The sequence below is a fragment of the Arachis ipaensis genome, chromosome B5 (assembly GCF_059453495.1).
Source record: "Arachis ipaensis isolate K30076 ecotype BB chromosome B5, ASM5945349v1, whole genome shotgun sequence".
Taxonomy (NCBI): domain Eukaryota; kingdom Viridiplantae; phylum Streptophyta; class Magnoliopsida; order Fabales; family Fabaceae; genus Arachis; species Arachis ipaensis.
Genome location: NC_142440.1, coordinates 108,654,106 through 108,661,354, shown reverse-complemented (window position 1 = coordinate 108,661,354; position 7,249 = coordinate 108,654,106).

Below are 7,249 nucleotides of genomic sequence, written 5' to 3'. Positions count from 1 at the left end.
AACCATACCCAATTTTCATGAACAAGACGAAAGAACTCTCAGGAGGTTAAGAAGAGCTGAAAGAGTAAAAAATATTGTTGGAGAAGAGGAATCAGACGAAGAATTCCAAGAGATGGAGGAACATTTAACCAATCCACCAGGTGGAGAAGACAACAACAATGGCAACCCACCCCAGAGGAGAGTTTTGGCTTCCTATACCTTTGCAAATCCTAGACATTGTGGGAGCAGCATCTTGGCTCCAAATGTCAATGCTAACAATTTTGAACTCAAGCCACAACTCATCACGTTGGTTCAGAACAACTGCTCTTTGGTGGAGGACCACTTGAGGACCCACACCAACATTTGTCCACTTTCTTGAGGATATGCAACACTGTCAAAACTAATGGAGTGCCCCTTGACAGTTACAAACTGATGCTGTTCCCATTTTCTCTCAGGGACAAGGCCACTCAATGGTTGGAATCGTTTCCAAGGGACAGCATCAACAACTGGGATGATTTGGTAACTAAATTCCTTGCCAAATTTTATCCACCTCAGAGGATTATAAGGTTAAAGGCTGAGGTACAAACATTTACACAAATGGAGGCTGAACCCATCTATGAGGCATGGGAGAGGTACAAGGCTCTGATCAGGAAATGTCCCCCTGCTATGTTTAATGAGTGGGAGAAGTTTCAAAACTTCTATGAAGGCTTAACACTGAAATCTCAGGAAGCTTTGGATCATTCAGCTGGAGGTTCCTTGCAACTCATGAAAACTGCAGAAGAGGCTCAAGAACTCATTGATATGGTGTCCAACAACCAATATTTCTTTGCTCATCAAAGAGGCCGCCAACCATCACAAAGGAGAGGAGTAATGGAGCTAGAAGGAGTGGATTCAATCCTAGCTCAAAACAAGATGATGCAGCAGCAAATTCAGCAACAATTTGAGCAAATGGCCAAGAGAATTGATAGTCTCCAAGTTGCAGCAGTCAACACTAGCCAATCATCAACCACATGGGGACAGAGTGAAGAAACTCAAGAAGAACAACAACAAGAGCAAGTACAGTATATGCACAACCAAGGACCAAATGAAGTGTATGGTGATACATACAATCCATCCTGGAAGAACCACCCAAACCTCAGATGGGGAGATAACCATGCCCAAAACCAACAACCATGACAGAGGAACTCAAACCAACACAACCCAAGAAGCAACCAAAATCACAACCTGCAGCAGACTAACCAAAACCCCTACAGAAAACCTCAAAATGCCACCATGACCACCCTAATAACCAACCAACCAACCAAAATGCCTACCATCCACCACCCACATCTCATAACCCACCTCAAATATCACCTGAAGCCCAAAGAATCACTTACTTGGAGGCCATGATAGACAAAATCCTGAAACACCAGGAAATGGTAGCCAAGAATCAGGAAGCCTCCCTGAAGAGCCTAGAGAGACAGATGGGGCAACTCTCCAAGCAAGTATCTGTTGAGAGACCTTCAAACTCACTGCCCAGTGACACAATTCCAAATCCCAAGGAGGAATGCAAGGCAATACAATTAAGGAGTGGGAGAACATTGATAAGCAACAATGACACTACAAGGAAGCAAGCAGAGAACACCAAAGAACCAATGGAGGATGAGAATCAAACAAAGGTAGATGAGGCTAATAAGCAAGTTGTGATGCCAAACAAAGGCACTGAGAAACTCAAAGAAAAGGACAACCAGCCACATAGCTCAAAGGAAGTAGCTCAGGGGCAGCAGCAAATAGGAAAGAGCATCACACCTCCACTACCATATCCCCAGAGGTTCAACAAAGAGGTTAAAGACCAGCATTTTCACAAATTCCTTGAGATTTTCAAAAAGTTGGAAATCAATATTCCCTTGGCTGAAGCACTTGAGCAAATGCCTCTATATTCCAAATTTCTGAAGGATCTTATCAACAAGAAAAGAAGTTGGCTTGAAAGGGAAACCATATTACTCACCGAGGAATGCAGTGCTGTGATTCAACGGGGTATTCCACCAAAACTTAAGGATCCGGGAAGCTTTGTAGTCTCATGCACTATTGGCAAGATAATTCTCAACAAGGCTCTCTGTGACCTGGGTGCCAGCATCAATTTAATGCCTCTCTCAATGATGAGAAAACTTGCCATAGAAGAACTTAAACCCACCAGGATGTCACTAGTCATGGCTGACAGATCAATCAAGACACCCAATGGAATTGTGGAGAATCTGTTGGTGAAGGTTGGGGAGTTTATTTTCCCAACAGACTTTGTAATTTTGGACACTGAAGAAGAAGGAAACTACTCAATCATTCTGGGAAGGCCATTTCTACACACAGCAAGGGCCATCATTGATGTAGAAAAAGGAGAAATGACCTTCAGGGTCCATAATGAACAAATGATCATAAATGTGTTCAAATCAATGCAAAACGCTCCTGAGCAAGAGGATTACGTAAGAGTGGATATGATAGACAGTTTGGTGGATGAAACAGTGGAAGAAAATTTTCAAGAGCAAGAAGGAAATCAAGGGGCAACAGAGGAACAAGTGGCTGAGACCTTCACTGAGCAAGATGAAAGACAAGATAGCAATGAAGATGTGCGAAAACAAGAACTGAAACCTTTACCCACCCATCTCAAATATGCATTCCTTGGCACATCGGAGAGCTTCCCAGTAATCATTAATTCATCCCTGACAAAGAAGGAAGAAGGAGAACTTCTTGACGTACTCAAAGCTCATAAGGATGCTTTAGGATGGACCATTGATGACCTGAAGGGAATCAGCCCTGCAGTATGTATGCATAAGATCCTCTTGGAAGATAATTCCAAACCAGTGGTTCAACCGCAAAGAAGGCTAAATCCTACAATGAAGGAAGTTGTCCAGAAGGAAGTAATGAAGTTGTGGAATGCAGGGATAATCTTCCCAATATCTGACAGCCCATGGGTAAGTCCGGTTCAAGTTGTGCCAAAGAAGGGAGGGATGACGGTCATCACTAATGAGAAGAATGAGTTGATCCCTACTAGAACAGTGACTGGGTGGAGGATGTGCATAGACTATAGAAGATTGAATGATGCCACCAGGAAGGATCATTTTCCTCTCCCATTCATTGATCAGATGCTGGAAAGGTTAGCCGGCCATGCCTATTACTGCTTTTTGGACGGATATTCTGGGTATAATCAAATCGTGGTGGACCCCAAGGACCAAGAGAAAACTGCCTTTACATGTCCATTTGGAGTTTTTGCATATAGGAGGATGCCTTTTGGGCTCTGCAACGCCCCTGCCACATTTCAAAGGTGTATGCTCTCCATTTTTTCTGATATGGTCGAAAAATTTTTAGAAGTCTTCATGGATGACTTCTCTGTTTTTGGTGATAATTTCAATGCTTGCCTAAACCATTTAACTCTTGTCTTGAAACGGTGCCAAGAAACTAATTTGGTTTTAAACTGGGAGAAATGCCATTTCATGGTACCCGAAGGGATTGTTCTTGGCCATAAAGTTTCAAGAAAAGGGATAGAGGTTGATAAGGCAAAGGTTGAGATTATAGAAAATCTCCCTCCACCAATTAATGTGAAATCTGTTAGAAGTTTCTTGGGGCATGCCAAATTTTACAGAAGGTTTATCAAGGACTATTCAAAAATAGCCAAACCTTTAAGTAATCTGTTAATGCTTGATAACCCTTTTGTTTTTGATGAAAACTGCCAGCATGCATTTGAAACTTTAAAAAATAAACTCACAACAGCACCAATCATCACACCTCCAGATTAGGAATTACCTTTTGAACTCATGTGTGATGCAAGTGACATTGCAATTGGTGCTGTACCTGGGCAAAAGAAGGGAAATTTGCATCATGTCATATATTATGCAAGTAAAGTGTTGAATGAGGCCCAAAGAAATTACACTACAACAGAAAAAGAGTTGCTAGCTGTAGTCTATGCATTTGATAAGTTTAGATCATATCTGATAGGATCAAAAGTTGTGGTTTACACTGATCATGCTGCACTTAAGTATTTGATGTCAAAACAGGATGCTAAACCAAGACTCATCAGGTGGATACTGCTCCTACAAGAATTTGACATTGAGATAAGAGATAGGAAGGGCACTGAAAATCAGGTTGCTGATCATCTGTCAAGGCTACCACATGAAACAAGTCAAAAAGCATCCCAGCCCATAAATGAAAGCTTCCCAGATGAGCACCTTCTGCAGATCCAGCAAGCACCTTGGTTTGCTGACATAGCAAATTACAAAGTGGGAAGGAAGATACCGCAAGAATTCTCTAAGCAACAAGTGAAAAAGTTGATCAACGAAGCAAGGAAATTTTCATGGGATGAACCCTTCTTATTCAAGAGATGCTCTGATGGAGTGATCAGAAGGTGTATTCCTGAAAGTGAAGTGAGGGACATCTTGTGGCATTGTCATGGTTCAGCTTATGGTGGACACTTTGGCCTAGAAAAAACAGCCGCAAAAATACTGCAGAGTGGCTTCTATTGGCCAACTATCTTCAAGGATGCCAGAGAATATGTACACCAATGTAATGAATGCCAAAAAGCAGGAGGATTAACAAGAAGGAATGAGATGCCTCAAAACTTTATCTTAGAATTAGAATTGTTCGATCTATGGGGAATTGATTTCATGGGGCCTTTTCCTCCTTCCTATTCTTTTAGATACATCCTGGTAGCAGTGGAGTATGTCTCAAAGTGGGTGGAAGACATAGCCACAACCACCTGTGATGCACAGATCGTCCTCCAATTCCTTAAAAAGCACATCTTCACTAGGTATGGAGTGCCCAAAGGTCTTATTAGTGATGGTGGTAGTCACTTTTGCAACAAACAAATGGAGAAACTCCTTCACAAATATGGAGTAATTCACAAAGTAGCCACACCTTACCATCCTCAGACTAATGGCCAAGCTGAACTTGCAAATAGAGAATTAAAGAAGATCCTAGAGAAAACAGTGGGAATCACAAGAAAAGATTGGGCTAGAAAGCTAGAGGATGCATTGTGGGCTTATAGGACAGCTTTTAAAACTCCTATTGGCAAGTCACCCTTTCAGCTATTGTATGGCAAATCCTGCCACCTCCCTGTAGAGCTTGAACACAGAGCTTTTTGGGCCACTAAACTCCTCAACCTTGATCCCCAAGCTGCAGGAGAAAAAAGGTTGTTACAACTAAATGAGTTGGATGAATTTAGACTAGAGGCTTATGAAAGTACGAAGATATACAAGGAGAAAGCTAAGAAGTGGCATGACAAGAAGATCACAAAGAAGGAATTCAAGCCAGGACAGCAAGTGCTCCTGTATAATTCGAGGCTTAAAATTTTCCCTGGCAAACTGAAGTCTAAATGGACTGGCCCATACTTGGTGACAAAGGTTTTTCCCTATGGGAGTATTGAACTGCTAGATGAGGTAACAAAGAATCAATTCACAACAAATGGTCACAGAGCAAAGCTGTATTTGGGAGGACAATTGGATAAGGAAAAAGAGGTTCAACACCTCCAGCCCTCTTAAAAAGAATTGAAAGATGTCAAGCTAGTGACAATAAAAGAGCGCTTGTTGGGAGGCAACCCAACCGGAGGTAGTTTTCTTTTCATAACTTTTTCAATAAGAGTGTTGGATAACTGCTATGTATTGCAAGAAGCTAAGTTTGGTGTTGCACACCAAAAACAATCGAAGGGAGAATGCAAGATGCTAAGTTTGGTGTTCCACCAAAACTTCATTCTAACTTCCTGCACATTGCTAGTTCCAAGCAATCAAACAGATTATTCAACAACTTAACTATTTTTGTTTAGTCCCAATATCTTAACCTTTAGCAAGGACACAAAAGTTTGCCCAGAGTTAACCTGTTGAATCAGAAGAAGTAGCAAGGAATTAAGTGGGAATTAACCACCAATTGAAGGTCCCATGCATAAAGACTCAAAAAGGGGCACAACAGAAAGGAGAACAAAAGAAATGCAAACCAATAGGTTGTATCTATACTTAACCTTTACTGTTGGGAAATATTTTTGATTGATGTCTTGATAAAGTGTTCATTTAGTTCAAACAGATTCAAACTTCCCTTAGAACAAGTAAAACTAGTCTATGTGTATGCTTGTGTATTCACTTTCACTTGACAAGAAGCATGTGTTGTCCCCTGCATCTTTAAAATTCAATAAAAGAACAGTTTGAATGTGAAGTAAAATGGTTTCTGTTAGATAGAAGTGGAATAAAAGTAAGTGGTGGTATGTGTGTGATTGTATAATAGCTCACTTTTAGTGGATAAAGAGCTAGGATATCTCCTTCTAAGTAAAGAGTGGCCTACTGTCTATGAATCTCAATTGAATTAAATTCCTTGGTTAGAAAGAAAAACAAAAAGAAGGAAAGAAAAAAAAAAGATAGCCAAAAAGTGGCAGAACAAAAGAAAAACAAAAAGAAACAAAGCTGGACACCAATAGCTTGAACTTTGAAATATATGCCTGTGATGTCTTTGTACTAGGATCTGCTTGGATTAGTAAGCTCTTAGGAGTGCCTCAACACTCGGTGACTTGGGTTAACTAATCCGGGATCATCAGCTGAAAGTCCACTATCAAGAGCAACCTAACTACAAGGCATTTAGTAACCCAAAGAGGTGCTGGGCATCAATGTTTTAAGAAGGAATGTGAGCCAAGTGTCTATGGTGAATAATGTGTCAAGTATAAAGAAAAGAAAATGAACTTGCTACACATGACACTCAAATAAAGCTTATGAACAAAGTAATAGCCAAGGATAAAGGAATAATGAGAGGTCATATCAGTATGTCACTTGAAGCTTGAAGGAGACTTTCTAGGCCTAGGAGTCAATAAGAAGTGAGTATTGGCATATCCACACAAAACCCCATGAACTATCAATAATACTCTGCTAGCATGAACATCATCTTCTATTTCATTCTTTCTTCTCAATAAATCTTTTCTTGCTTGGGGACAAGCAAGCTTTAAGTTTGGTGTTGTGATGACAAGTCATCCTAGCCTATTTTAGCTAGTCTTTTTCTTTTGTTTTCATTAGAATTATGCACTTTCTTGAGCTACAAGCAAGCTAATTGAGTAGATTTTCATGTTTCCCTTGATTGAACCAACCATATATGAATTCATGCCATTTCATGAGGTTTTATGCTATATTTGTTGCATATTATGAAAGAATGAATATCTCATGATTTTGAGCATAGCTTTGATGAGTTTGGTTGATTAATGATAGGAGAAGAAAGCTTGGAGAAAGGTTGAAGCAAGAAGGAATGGCTAGGAGTGAAGAGAGGACAATGGAAT